The sequence below is a fragment of the Rhinatrema bivittatum genome, chromosome 1, assembly GCF_901001135.1.
Source record: "Rhinatrema bivittatum chromosome 1, aRhiBiv1.1, whole genome shotgun sequence".
NCBI lineage: Eukaryota > Metazoa > Chordata > Amphibia > Gymnophiona > Rhinatrematidae > Rhinatrema > Rhinatrema bivittatum.
Genome location: NC_042615.1, coordinates 525,880,903 through 525,895,420, shown reverse-complemented (window position 1 = coordinate 525,895,420; position 14,518 = coordinate 525,880,903). Strand labels below are relative to the sequence as shown.

Here is a 14,518-nt window from a genome sequence, read left to right as displayed (position 1 = left end):
ATGTTAAGAGTTTGAAGATTGTGTTTGGGTATTTGTGAAAGAGAAAGTTCATGCCTGCCCTTGGCCCTGCCTATCTTCAGCCCCTCTCCACAGTTCCTTTTTATCTTCAAATTAAGCCCTAGGGAGGCTTTCCTTAGCTCCATTAAGATCATGTTGATAGTCCATACTACTGCAGAAGGCTTTAGGGGAGGCTTCAACTGAGGCAAGGCCAGTAGAGACTGGACAACCGAAAACCGTTCTACAGGTGGTGATAAATGCCAGGTGCAATACGGTGAATTCAGAGTTGGTTTTCAGACCAGGCTGAGAATTGTAAAAAGGTATTCAAGCAGTTTGTGTGTAGAGCAAGAGAGAGGATTTCAGAACTTGCCCTCACACCAGACAGCAAACTTCCTCCATTTAAAAAAGGTTAGGATTTCGTTGTAACCTGCTTTCTAAAAACCAGAAGGTTTTTGCGAAGCTTTAGCAATAAGCCCACAGATGCATATTAATCTCTCATGGCATCCTGGCCACGAGGAACAGATATCAAAGTGGAGCAAAGACCCATCATTTTAAATGAATAAGCTTGGATAAGATTCCAGCCTGTTCATCTCCAAAAGGAAAGGAAACCACATAGGTTTCAGCCATAAAGGAGTTATAAGGCTAATAGTTCGTGTGTCTCTTCTGAGTTGTAAGTATTACTATGATTTTAACTACCAGGAGTAGCAGAAGATATACATGCAGAAGATCTGTCCCAACAATGAAGGAAGAAGGCATCTCTTGCTAGCCTGCCTTCAGATCTTCTCCTGGAGCAGAATAGTACCTCCCTGGTCAGGACTGTCAAAATTAAACTCATCCCAAAGGAACAGTCTCCGTCTTTGCCAGTTTCCCAGTACACAGTTTTTTCCTGTAAGGTAGTCCTTAGGATTATCCCATAAGAAAACAACCAATACCACACCCTGATACATGAGGTAAATTCTTGTTTTTCTATGCTTGCTCAGGTAGAGCATCAATCTTTAATTCAGCCTTATCTTTACATCATCAGGTGAAGATTGCTGTAAAAAAAAAAAAAAAAAATGCATTTTATAAGAAAAGCCTATTAAGGAAACTCAAACCATTTTTAGCTGTACATGATATCTGTACAGTGCTGTAAGTATGTATTATCTCAGGGCTGGACTACTGTAAGGCTGTTTTTAGTTTGCCAGTTTCAACTAGTAAAACTCTACAGTCAGTACAAAATGCGGCAGCTCGAGTATTGTCCAGAGCTTGGAAGAATGACCAAATACTCCAGAACTGTGCGCCCTACACTGGCTCTGGTGCAGTGCCACATTAAATTCAAAATCTAAACTGTAATTCACAAGGCTCTGAATGCCAAGATGCCTTTTAGCATCAGTTTGCCTCTAAAAATATATAGATCTCCACAGCTATTAAGATCTTTTCGGAGTAATCTTTTAGATGTCCCCTTTGCATGGGTGACAATTCTGTGAATCTTGAGAAAGGCCATTTGCAGAAGCAGGCCCAATGATCTGGAACTCACCTCCAGAGTTGCTAAGGGTGAAAATGTTCACCAAGGCATTTGGGGCTTGTTCATGGAGGAACCATGCTCTGACACAGCTTATGAGTGCTGCTAAATTAACCAGGGGTCTACATGGTTTTTTTAGATACAACTTAGCGGCATGATTTGTTATATTTTAGTTGGTATTATTTTATGGATGTTCAATTTGGAATCCACTTAAAATGGTAGAAAAAGAGAAAAATATTATCTGCTCTATATATGGTTATGTAATTTACATACAAGAATATACTTGTTAAGAAAAGTGTGGAATACTAGGAAACAAAATCAATAGAAAAAGAGAATGAGGAAGCACAGTAAATAGTAACACCCCTCAGACAACAGTCCACAAAACTAGGGGCCAATAAACCCACACCCATAGATCTTACAGCCAAGCAAAAGAAAAACAAAAAAAAAGAGAAAGAAAATTTTGCAAGAAAAGAAAAGAAACAGACCTAACACTCTTGGTGCCTCACTATCTCTGGAGACTCTGGGAACTAAAATGATATCTTTAATACTCCAACCCTGGGGGGTGCTTCAGTAGAGACAAGAAGAATCTTATCACTTAAAAACAAATATAATTGTGTTGGATAAAAAAATCCCACACACATAACAATACATTTGCAGGGAAATTAAAAAAAAAAAAAAACACAACACACACACACACACACACCACTCCAACCTGCAAAACTCTGGGTTTGAACCCAAGGAATTGCCTTCCTTTCTTTTGTGTGCCTTTGGCACATCAGGGAAAATACGCACTTTCCAATTTTCAAAAAGAACATCTTTATTTTTGAAAGCAAGTTTTAAAACATAGACCCTCTCAGGTTCCAACACAAAATGAAAAAAGTTGCCAGAACACCTTGCAGTATTTTTCCAGGAAAGCCAACAAATCAAGACAATATGGTGGTGATAGTTCAAATTTATCCTCTAAATTGGCTTCTTTCCTTCACTAGTGGTAGAAAACACTTTAAAAATAAGAGATAAGGCATTAGAACTTCCAAAAAGTATTTTTTTAACATCTCAATTGTTGATAACTTTTACACTATGGGAAAGTTGCAGGCATCAATTTCTTCATTTTGCAGAATTCAAGATGTTCCATTTTAATATATAGCACAATAGTACCTTTAACATTTATTTACACAGCTTCATTAGACTGGAGTTTTGTAATATTTATTTCACATGCCTTCAATTTTTGACATTTAATTATCTAAGTTTGTTGAGCCCGTACTTTCAAATTCATCGATGAAACCTGATTATTTTAACTGAGCATATTGTCCAGACAAACTATTCCCTAATCGTTCTTAGCAGTTCCATGTTCAAGATGAATCGATTAGGCTTGCCTCATATGGAGGCATGCCATGAAAGTACCACAAAATGTTGAAACCATAAGGCCTAGAATTCTCAACATAAATCAAACTGGTATCAATCGACTGAATTATCTTCCCTACCGCAGCCACAATATCTTAGGTTCTGACGACAAGCAGACAGGCTTTGTTCCAAGTCACATCAAGCACAGCCCTTATAAACTCCATTTGAGCGGAAGGGCTCAGATGAGACTTGAGAAAGTAGATGAACCCCAGTGATTGCTACACCTGGACAGCGATCTATACTTGTTTGCCCTGCTTGAGCTGTGCTCTTGAACGGTCAAATCATCCACCCAGAGAAACATACACACAAACATATTTACAGAAGTTGGGGGTGCAACAACCAGATATATTTGTTGAAAACCTGCAGAGCAGATACTAGGCCAAAAAGCAGAACACAATTGTGTAAGTGTTGTGCTCCTACAACAAATTTGAAAACTTTCTGTCACTTGGGTGTATACTTCGTTGATGTCCAGAGAAGAAAGCCAGTCTCCTTGATTTAGCAAAGTAAAAATAGTACCTAGGGAATCTTTAAGTTTTCATTTTTTAGGAATGAGTTTAAAGTCCCTTAGGCCTAGGATGGGTCTGAATCCCCTAGTTTTCTTTGGAACAAGGAAATACCTAGCAAAAAATCCCCACTCTTCTATAGTGGGAGAAGTTCAACTGCATGGGCATGTAAGAAGGAGGAATTTTCCAACTTGGGCAGGTTATGGTACAAAAAGAGCATGAACACCCTTTGTGGTGGAGAACTTGGAGAGATTTCCAAAAAGGAGAAGTCTGGAAGCAAATTTGACAAACCAGAAGACTCTAAGCGGTTATAAAGAGTTAACAGTTTACAACAACAACAAAAAAATGTATCTTGGTGCTACAGGGAGGCTGGATATCTGGCTATTTCCCCTGCACCCAGTTAGATATCTGACCCTGGTTTTGATAGGGTAGGAGTGTTGCGTTTCGAGCTTCTCTGCTCATGCTGGCAAGTCTTCAACCCTGGAATCTGGTACGAGAAGACCCCTGGAAGCACCTCGTCGGGGGAAAATACAGTTTGTAACCTTCGAGATGCCAAAAGGCATCAAAGGTGAAAGCAGGCAGGTTCTGGAGTGGTCTAATGGCCTTTAATTAGGTCCATGTTCTCTGTCACTTATCCTCAAAAAATGTTCTTGCTCAAGCATGGAAAGTCAGTGAGCCACTCCTGCACATCTTCTCCAAGGCAGCGTTTTTCAACATGGATTCCCTGGAAACCAAGGATGCCCCAAGCTTCAACACCAAACACTGGTGTCAATGGTTGAGAACAGTGTTCTCAACCATTTTTCTCTTGGGACTCACCTGGCAGATAATGCTTTCAGGCGTGACATACTGAACACTTGACCATCACGGGGCTAAATGTAAACTCTGCATCCACAAACAATGGATGCAGAGCAGAACTAGGATATTTCAAATACAACTCGCTATATAAAAAAGATATTCTGATTCAGGTGCTATCTCTGTAATAGAAACACAAACTCCCTTACTACCAGGTGCATTGTAAAATACAAAAACTTAAAAAAAAAAAAAAAATCCCACTCAGCACTTGTGTAGCAAACTTTGTACACCATTGCAACACTAACTCAAACAGCAATAGCCCTTCCTATGCAACTGCAGAGGTGCAGCACCAATGCATGTCCTACTGAGAATGAGAAAATGCAACAAAGATAGATAGATACAAATCCCTACCTACTAGTAAAATACCTCATCTCAATTACACACACAGATCCAACCTTCACCAAATACAGAATAAAAGACCACAAATTACAAACATGGAGACAAAAACTGGAATGAAAATCTCAAAAAGCCACTCTGCATGCAGTGCAAAACTGGAGAACTAGAAACAGAAATACGAATCCTCCTACACTAAGCAAAGTACAAAGATAGAGGAAATGCACATTCCCAAAACTGACATATTATGGCTCTTGCACCCCTGTCACTCCCCTTCCATGCCTCCATCATCCTTCAGTTTTCCCAGTTACTCCCTTTCAATCATCCATTAACATTCATATCCCTGCCCAGCAATCCTGACCCCCTCCCCCACATCCTCTTCCCTGTGCTCCCTCTCTCCCCTGCTTGACTCTCCCTACCCCTTCATCCCATCTTCCTGCCTGCCCAGCTACCCCAACCCACCACTTCCTGCTCAGCAGCCCCCACACTCCCTCTCCGTTCCATCTTCATCTTCCCAGCATCCCCAACCTCCTTTCCTCCAACCTCCACAGGGTGAAGAGATCAGCAGCAGCAGCAGCTTCACTCCCAGACTCAGCAGGGGAAAATAAAGTTTGCATCCCATCAGGCCCAGAACAGCAGAAGCTGGCAATGTCTCCTCCTTCACCCAGATCAGAGCGAAACAGCCTCCCACTGGGCCAGAAAGAGGAGAAGGAAGTGAGAGCAGCCTCCCATCAGGCCCAATGTAAGAGAAGTCAACCAACTCCCACCCAGGCTGATAAGGAGGCAGCCATCTGCTGGCCCTACAACACACCTCCCAGGTCCTCAGGACACACCAGTGTATCCAGACACACCTGTTGAGAACCACTGCTATAAAATGGACCTGCTCAGGTACCAATGGCACAGGTTTAATAGCAAACCTGTCCAAAACTGAACTTCTGATGGTTACCAGCAGAATTATTTGTGCCAAGGAAGTCAACATCATCCTCAAAGCAGCAGGAACCAAAATAGAAGACAAAACACCACCTGGTGATGGCACCGAAGATAGGTCACTCAATGTATCAATTAGCAAAATGCCCATTATAAGCAATTTGGTGCATACGAAGCACCAAAATAATGCCTCCAAGATCATTTTGTCTACCTCCGCACAAAACATCGCCACAGAAGAGATTGGGGTATACCTCGAAGGGGATTCCACATCCTTGAAGGTCATGCAGAGGAACTGCCTGATGTCCAGGAACTGACCCTTGGAAGAGAGTGGCACAGCTCTGCCTCCAAGCTAGAGGTCAGGGCTCCCCAGGGGGCTTCAGAGCCTGGACAACCTCATCCACAGGCAATCACCCGCTTTGAATTACAAGCTAAGTCCTTGAAGTTTCTATAACAACTAGCGGAATTTAAAGCCCTTTTATTTATTTTTTTGCCTGTATGTATTATCTGCCTGTCCTGGCTAGAGAATCCCTACTCCTTGGAGCTTGCAGTCTCTTATGTGCCTTTGTACAACACTACATACATCTTGTATTGTTCATTACCTGAGTCCTCAGGGAGTCCTCAGGTAATGAACAGTATGCACTATACAAATCACAGCAAGAATAAATGTGGCCCAGTTTCTCAGCTTATTTCTCAGTCCAAGGTGTCAAAAAGGCTAAAGACAGCTTCAACTAGACCTGGCTACCAGCATGATCTTGTTGACTTCCTTGACCTTCTCCTTCAGTTTCGTGACCAGCTTTGAGCTGAACTTACTCACACTGGACAGGTAAGCACAAAGTCCCCCTTAGTGGGCTCAAAATACTCTCAGTGACATCTTGATCAGAAGCCATATAAAAGACATCTGTAGCACTCAGCATAATGATCCATGAGGAAAATCTTCTGCAAGAACTTCAGGCATGTTTTGAAGGTACAAAGATGACACAAAAATCAAGAAGTGAATACATTTTCACAGGGAAAATGCATCAAGCATGGGAAAGTGAAAAACAACAAGGCTAATACGGGGTAATGGGAAAAAGCTTAGTGAAAGAAAACACTAAAAAGAGCAAAAATGTTATAAGTAGCCAGTAATTTTTTTTTTTAAATGGCCGCGGGAGCAATCCAGCAAATGCCTTCATTCAACAATAGCACAAAAAAAAAAAAAAAAGTACTGATCAGGCGTGGGAAACTACCATGCATGCCTATAAATCTTTTAGAAAGCTCTGGAACGATCCTTCACTTTGGCACAAGTCATAGGATAAAATCCACATTGAGGATACCTAGCTTGTTTAGTAGTCTATTCAGTGAAAGTGTTAAAGGCTTTACTGAAATCTAAGCAAGATTACACCCAACTCTTTCATAAGTTGTCCTCTCTCACCAAGTACTCTTAGTGAATTCATGATACCTGGAATCTTATACTCCAGTGGATTTGAGTATCTTATTGAATACAGGAACATTGACAATCTGTGAGGAACTATTTGATTATGCACTCACAGGCTGCAGAAATGTTGCTTTGCTCCTGAAGGAGAAATAAAACAGGATTTAAAAAAAAAAAAAAAAAAGTAGGGCGACACATAGAGCATATGCTCTATCTAGTGACTGCTTCTATTAGTTTTAGTCTCCTAACTTTAAAAGAGCAGTCAGAAAAAGCTAGGAAATAATAAGGTATCTGCAAATATTAATTTCAATTACATTTCTCTCAAAAAGGAACATGAAATTTGACATTAACAATACAGAAATAAAGTTAGGTGAAAAACCATAATCTTGTCAATCTCTAGCCTCCCAGTGTTGGTCAAAACCCTTTTAAAACTTGACATGAAATGCTCACAACCACTTTAGAAAGTGACAAAAGAAAAGATCTGAGAGATCTTTGAAAATATTCCATATATATTTTTTGTGACCTATCATAGTAATGTAATCCTAGTGATGTGACCACTCAAAATAGTCATACTGTATTTAATGAAGCATCATTCTGTGAATCATAAATGCATTAAATGATATACTTGTGTTGGACTTTATGTGCTCATTACTGTTAGGATCTTTTGCCTCAAGTTGCTAAAATATTAAACATGGGCATAAAAACAGGGTAGAATCATGACCTACTGGTACATCACTTTTTGTCAAGAACAAAATGACTTGTGAAAAGAAATGACCAAAGCCAGTGGGAATAAAAGGCCAATTAAACTCCTGAAGAGAAAGTGTGCCTTTATTAGCATACCAATACTCTAAATGCACACATCTCCAGCTGCTCCACCTCCTTACATGTAACTATTATACTACAAGATTGACAGTCTTGTGATACACCAAGAGCTTATTCAGTAGCTTTTCCTATTATTCTGCAACTACTGCAAAATTCCTTAAGACCTTATTTGGTCAAAACTAACCTTTCCTCCACATTTTTAAGTTATGGAAAAAATACTTAGCCACCAAATCCCCAAGGACTTAAATATGTAACACACTTGAACATTTGTTCAATTAGCATACAAGTTAACTTGATCTTCCAAAACTTCCAATTCTAAATAGAAGATACAACATATTATGGAATAATGCCATCTTAAAATCCGAAGCATGACCAGCCCAATGAAAATGTATAATTCAATGTCAGGGAAATCAGATCCTCATTAAACAAAACATTGCAAAAATAACTGCATTAAATTCTCTACCTTAACCCTGAAACAATTTGTGATATTTGCCATAGTATAAACAGAATGAACTTAAGGATTCTCCATTATGTATCTCTTTACAGTGCTAAATACATTCGGTATACACTATACAAATAATAAACTTCACTAAATCTAAATAACTTCTATGGCTCCCAAATTAGTGTATTTCAGTCAGATCTGTGCTCCAGTTTTTTTTCTTTATTATAACCTTCTGTAGTAGTATCTAAAATCAAAATGCTTCAAGTCAGGACCTGCATGGAGCACCAATTCCAACCTGAACAAGGTGGAGAGGGGCATGAAGCAGCAGTTAGAAACTTGAACACCTTGCTGGGCAGATTGGATGGACCATTTTGGTCTTTTCATGTACGTTTATTATGTTATGTTAACTGGCTGGGGATTTTTGATAAATACAAAATGAGAAACCACTTAGTAAACTGGGCCATGGATACCAAAGGCAAAGCATGAAACCCTATACAGCATCTGGAAAAGTTTACTTAAGAAATTTATTTTTAAAAAAATGTATGTTATAACAAATCTAAAAGGAAATAAGAAAACCTACATTAACAAGAATTATGGATAAAATCACTTAGGATAAAGTGTCCCAAAAATCAAGGCTTTTAATAAAAGAAGATCCTAACAATATAAAGGCACTACTGCAACAGCTAATATCCCCCTCTTAGTCAGCCAACATATTAATAGCAGGCAGATACTACATGAAAAGTCCCAGAAGTTTGGGCACACGTTTTGACAGTTTATTTCCATTTATAGTCCACCTTATCCAAAGGCGGTGAAAAATAGCAATTAATAATCATAAGATATAAACAGCGCGTCGGACTTTAAATAGTTGTTTAACAAACAAGTAGAGATCACTATTTGCCTCATTGTGCGCCGGGGGACAAAAAATAAAGAGGTGAAGCCATTCTCGACTACTTTTAACGTCAGTTTACGCGAGTTGGAAGGGCAAAGCAGGGCAGCCCTGTTGACGTCGGCAAATGATCCGGAATTTTTCGACTTTGGCAATTGGTAGGCCTCAATGCGAGAGCCGCCACCTCCCTTACAGCTCCTGTTCACCAAAAAGCTAGGCAGAGCTGCAGCAGAGCCATATTTTTCATTCGAAAGTTTTCCACCCAATCGATCATTCCCGAACGTTATACCAATTTCCATGCCAGAAAGAGATCCGTGCCTTACTTTTTTTTTTTTTTTTTTTTTTTTTAGGAGCGCTATGCTCCCGACCTATAGAAATCGGAGGGTAATGATTCATTTGCACGTCGTGTTTTGCTGAGAAAATGTCTAGGCCCGGTTTCGCCTTCCCCCGGCCTCCGTCATGTCATAATGATCAAACATGTCTGTGTTTCACTCTCGACTTCCTGATTCTCGTCTCGCTCGCTCGCTCGCTCTGCTCTATCATAAAACTCAGCACAGGCAGCAGCGCTCAGGCAAGCCACTAGCTGCAAGCAGGCCTGCTTCTAAACCTACTACATTTTCTCTTGCAAGACACAATCAGCAATATAATTATGTATTCCGCTCCACCACAAAAAAAAAAAAAAAAATACATATCGCGAACTTTTCGCCTTACACCCAAAACTTCCAGCACGGAACGTCGGTTCGCTACCAATCAATCAATATAATTTCAGATCTCACGGCACAGAAAGCGTGAAAAACGGACCGGAAACGCATACAACCCGACTACGAAGATTACACAGATGGACAGATAAGGTATGACAAATAGAAAATAGAACTGATCTAAAAGACGGGAGACGTGGGGGGGAAAGAGGAAGGGGACAAACATTACATACATGTTAGCTTTCTCCCTCTCCCCCTTCCTTGGAGAAAACCCAAATCTGTTTTCTGGAAATTGAACTGAATGAATCTCCATCAGCTTGCAGACATGCGTTACTATTAACAAAAAAAATTAAAGCAAATGATCTAAAATAAGTAAGAGAGCGCAGACAGGCTTACCCGGCAGGAGGGGTGAGCAGAATCCCCTCTCTCTCCCTGTGTCTCTGGCGCTAGGCGGCTGTCTGCCCTGTACCATTAGACACCCTGCAAACCTTGGCGGTGACTGGCAGACTGAGAGATTATTCTGATCCGGATCATGGCCTCCCAGATGCCCTGACTGGCCCGTCTAATCTCCACCTTTCGTACACATTTAGAGGGGGGAAAGTAGCAACAAATCATCTGCAACCAATCAGAACCTCCAGGCTCGAGAGGGGGCTGTGTGGATCCTGTAACTATGGCATGGAAGTACTGTACACAACTTGCAAACGAGGGGGAGGGGGTAACAGTGCATTGCAAAAATTAGGAACAAATGCCCTGCACCAAAGCGATTCAATTTTTAATAGTTAAAACAGCAAGCCCCCAAAAAGGTTCAAAGGAAAAAAAAAAACAGAAGCAACTGCTTCTGGAAGTCGATTGGTCTGATTGTTAGAATTGGAAATAAAATGCAGACTAAACCAAATTGAGGCACTGGACGCATGCATCCCCTGACACTTTAAATTGGATACCAAATCATGTAATTGGGGGAGGGGAGCAGAAAGTTCATCCATAACACTCTCCCCAACCTCTCTCAAGCAACTATTGATTGACGAGAGAAATCCTCTGTGGCACAGCACCCCTCGCCCCATTTAACAGATTTACAAGCTGCGCCGAAGGATTTGCAGACCATGGATGGAAGAAATGTATAATTTGCAGGAGCTTCAGGTACACATCAGATACGCAGGAACTCTCTCAAGGGTTAATAGTGGCAGCTGCAGAAAAACCACAGCAAGCAGGGCACCAAGCACACTGGAGTCTCGGCGGGGTCGACATGCCCCTTCATGCCGCTGTCAGAAAGAATCACGCTGCCGCAGGCTCGGTGTTGTTATTCGCTATGATTAGCTCGTATTGGTCTCGTCTGCGCCGGTCAATTATCCGGAGCGGCTGCCAAGGCTCGGGGCAATGTTTGTAATCGGCCACACGAATGATATAACCAGAGTGCCACTCGACACTGACGGAGGTGAGGTAGACCGAGAGGGTTGACTACCTGGGGAGCCGCGATCTCTCACCACCAATACCCGGGGGGAGCAAGACAGGAAGGTGAAACGGGAAGAGGGGCGCCGGGACCTGGGGGGTTACCTCCACGGCGGAAGCGTGTTCCGGCTCCCTCCTCTGCCAGTCGCCAGCAATCCAGGAACAAGACGGAGACACTCGCTCGCTCCACCACTAGATCGTGGATGTGACTTCACCGATGGGAGACACGCCCCTTCCCAAACCGCCGACCGCCTCCCCCCCCCCTACTCTCCGCCGGTGGCCGTTACGGCTCCGCCTCCTCGGCCTGGTCTTCCTGGGCGTTCGCGCGCGCACGCTTCGGCCAACCCAACCCGGAAGAGGGGCTCCCATTGGCCGGGAGCTGCAGCGGGTGCTGCACGGAGCTGAAAGTGCGGTTTGCCCACGTACGCTGGGTTTGGATCGGCTCGGGAGCTAGCTGGCTCCAGTTCCTGCTGGCGCGTGCTCGACTGTTTACACTAGAAATAACGGCCCGGGAAGCTAAGGGCCTCTAGGCGTTCCTTTGGTGGTCTGACAGTGCGGAGTTTCTGTCCTTTATGGTTGTCTTTATGTTGTTCGGTGAAGACTCTGCGAATGGGCAAAAGGAGAGTTTAAATTGGACGGATGAGAGAAGTCGCTAGTAACCTAGCAGTAAAGTCTTTGCCTATGAGATTGTAATGGAAGGCATGGATCTCCCCCCCCCCCCCCCCCAAACGGCCGTTGGGACTCCTAGGGAGTGAAACAATGCTAGGTGGGTTAAGGTGCCATAGGACAGGTCCCAAAGGGCTGACCAAATTAAAAGGCTAATAGCCAGTGGACAAATCAAATAAAAGGGGGTGGGTGGGGAGATGAGATAAATTAGGTGTGGGAGGGCAGAGTGGAAACACTACAGGCAGAGGTAGAAAAACATAAGAAAACAGTAAACCCACTTGCAGTTCAGGAAAAAAAATTAGCCCAAGTTAGTTACCTGCAACAGGTGTTCTCCGAGGACAGACAAGATGAATGATGTCACTGGCGAGAGCCCCAGTCGGAAATTTCACTGCACAGCTTCCCTCTAGAGCTTTCAGAAACTCTTCAGAGTATTTGCTGGATTAATCCTTGTCCTAGCCTGTACAGGGACCCCGTCAGTTCTTTAATGTAGCTAATAAGCCATCTCTTAGGGGAGGCAGGGGGCTTACATCCTACTATCCTCCGAGGAAACCTGTAACAGGTAAATAACACACCTTCCTCTGTACTCAGGCCAATTCACACAAGTGGGTTATGCACCTGTACCAGCAGATGACACGGAGTAAAGCTGACCTCACTGACATATAGCCCTGCCCTGATATCAGCCCACCAGTATTCTCCATCTCCAGCAGATGGTGGGCATCCATCTCCCTATTGGGGATTGCTTGTAGTAAAAATAAATAAGAAGAAAGAAGTTTGGAAACATCGCTTGAGCTCCTGAGGTGCTAACCAGTGGGTTCCTCATTCAGTTGAACATCTTGAGTCAGGAAGCCAATTCAGGTGTGGACTTATTTAAAAAAAAAAAAAAAAAAAAAAAGACAATTGGAGCATGAGGAAGGCTTGATAGTGATGGTTTTCGCCCTCCCCCTGTAGCCAGAGACCCATTCATGTTCTCAGCCAGGGATGGTTGAGCGCAGCAAAGGAAAGTTAAAAAAAAAAATGAAAGCATAGGGAAGTTTTATTTCCCCTATTCCTTTCCTTCCTGGGTCGTCTTCCCTTCGTTGGTGGTTGGCATCTTTTACCATCTTTCTTCTCACTTCTCTGGGGAGTGAGGTGCGAAGGCAGCGTGGGCTAGGCAGGTTGAGCAGCCTTGGCTAGGCCCCACTCTCAGGCTTGGTTTCTCCAACAGCATGGTAGGCTGCGGCAGCGTTTTTTTCCCGTGCACCTTCTCGGTGTGCAGCAGTATAGTGACAGCGTGCACGTTTAAAGCCATGGCCTGTATTTATGCGTATAGTACAAGAGAAGGGCGGAGTGAAAAGCACACATATATAGATAAATCGCAATAGAACAATGTGTGGCACAAATTATACTGAACAACAACAGTTCATCACCAAAGATTTTTTTATTTTACATATGCACACAGTCACTGTGCATGAAACATTAAATGACATGGTAAACATTAAAGTGTAACCGGGGAACCCTGACACGGCTGTGTTTTCGCGGTAGGGCTGCGACAGGGAGACCAGAGGATTACAAGTGTGTAACAAAAAAATTGTTATCCAGTTATTGTGGAGGTAGGCAACCACAAGAATACATTTATAAACTAGAATTCAACTAAAAAAGGAGGGGAGAGAGGACCAGGACATAGTATGAAAAACAAATCATATGACATAATGTAAATCATAACATAAATCATAAAAAGCAAAGTGAACAACAAAGCAGGTAGGACCTGTAGGAAAACCATATAAGATAAAAATATTAATAAAAACATATAAAGTAAACTGGGCTAGATTGTAGTCTTTAAGATTAGAGAAAAGGGGAAGAACGGAGGAAGGGAGAGAGAGACAGGGGAGGCATCACAAAAATGGAGTGATAGCAGTGAAGCAGTCAGAGAAAGGAGTATACACCAAAGCGTCATAAAACTCACTTCTGTAATTTGCCTGCTTTTCCTGAAAAATAGCAAGAGATAACACAGAGCAAGTCAGTGACATGGAGGTGATGAGAGGTTGAGCAGGAATCAAAAACCCAAACACGAATAACAAGAAAGTGCAATACCTCAAAATTTTAGATGCAGCTCAAGGTAAAGAGTAGAGAGAACAGGGCGAGTATAGTTACAATACAGGTTTTCCTGTGCGTGTAGTTCTGTGGCCTTCTGGTGAGCACACATTTATGCACATACCTTATTTTGGGGTGTGCAATAAGCCGTATACAGCTTAGGGAAGTATGGCGCCAGTGACAAAGAGGTCTAAGCTCCTTGCAATCTGTGCTGCTTGCCATATAAGGACAATACAACCAGGGAGTTCTGCAAGTTTGTGTCAGGGCTGTCTGGATGCTCAAGGTGATTTGCCTACTACTGATTTTGCCAATGCTGGTCCATCCCATTAGACAGAGGGGACTGCGGCTGAAGGTGACTCAACTGGGGTGTCCCCTTCTTCCTTTTCAATGACAGACATCTTCAAGGGCTGTTATATTGGAGAGTGTCAAATGTGGGCATGTGGGGTCTGGTGTGGACCCTTCTTCCTTTTCCTGGGTGGAATTTTCCCAGAAACTACAGACTTTTCTGCAGGTTCTCCCAACAGAGTTGGTGATACCTTCTAAATCATGCAAGCACTGCGGTG

At 42.5% G+C, this 14,518-nt stretch overlaps 1 protein-coding gene across 4 annotated transcripts in view; it reads right to left on the bottom strand.

Moving 5' to 3' along the window:
* Positions 1 to 11,471, bottom strand: part of SMARCA2 (SWI/SNF related, matrix associated, actin dependent regulator of chromatin, subfamily a, member 2) — a 604,786-nt gene extending 593,315 nt beyond the window's left edge. For 3 of the 4 annotated variants that reach the window (XM_029613254.1, XM_029613271.1, XM_029613280.1), the window contains exon 1: positions 11,325 to 11,471. The gene's annotated coding sequence lies outside the window, so the exon portion shown is untranslated. Of the gene's footprint in view, positions 1 to 10,169; positions 10,547 to 11,324 lie in introns of those variants that run through there. The other variant, XM_029613261.1, reaches the window with a different exon arrangement.
* Between the last annotated feature and the right edge of the window lie 3,047 nt (positions 11,472 to 14,518).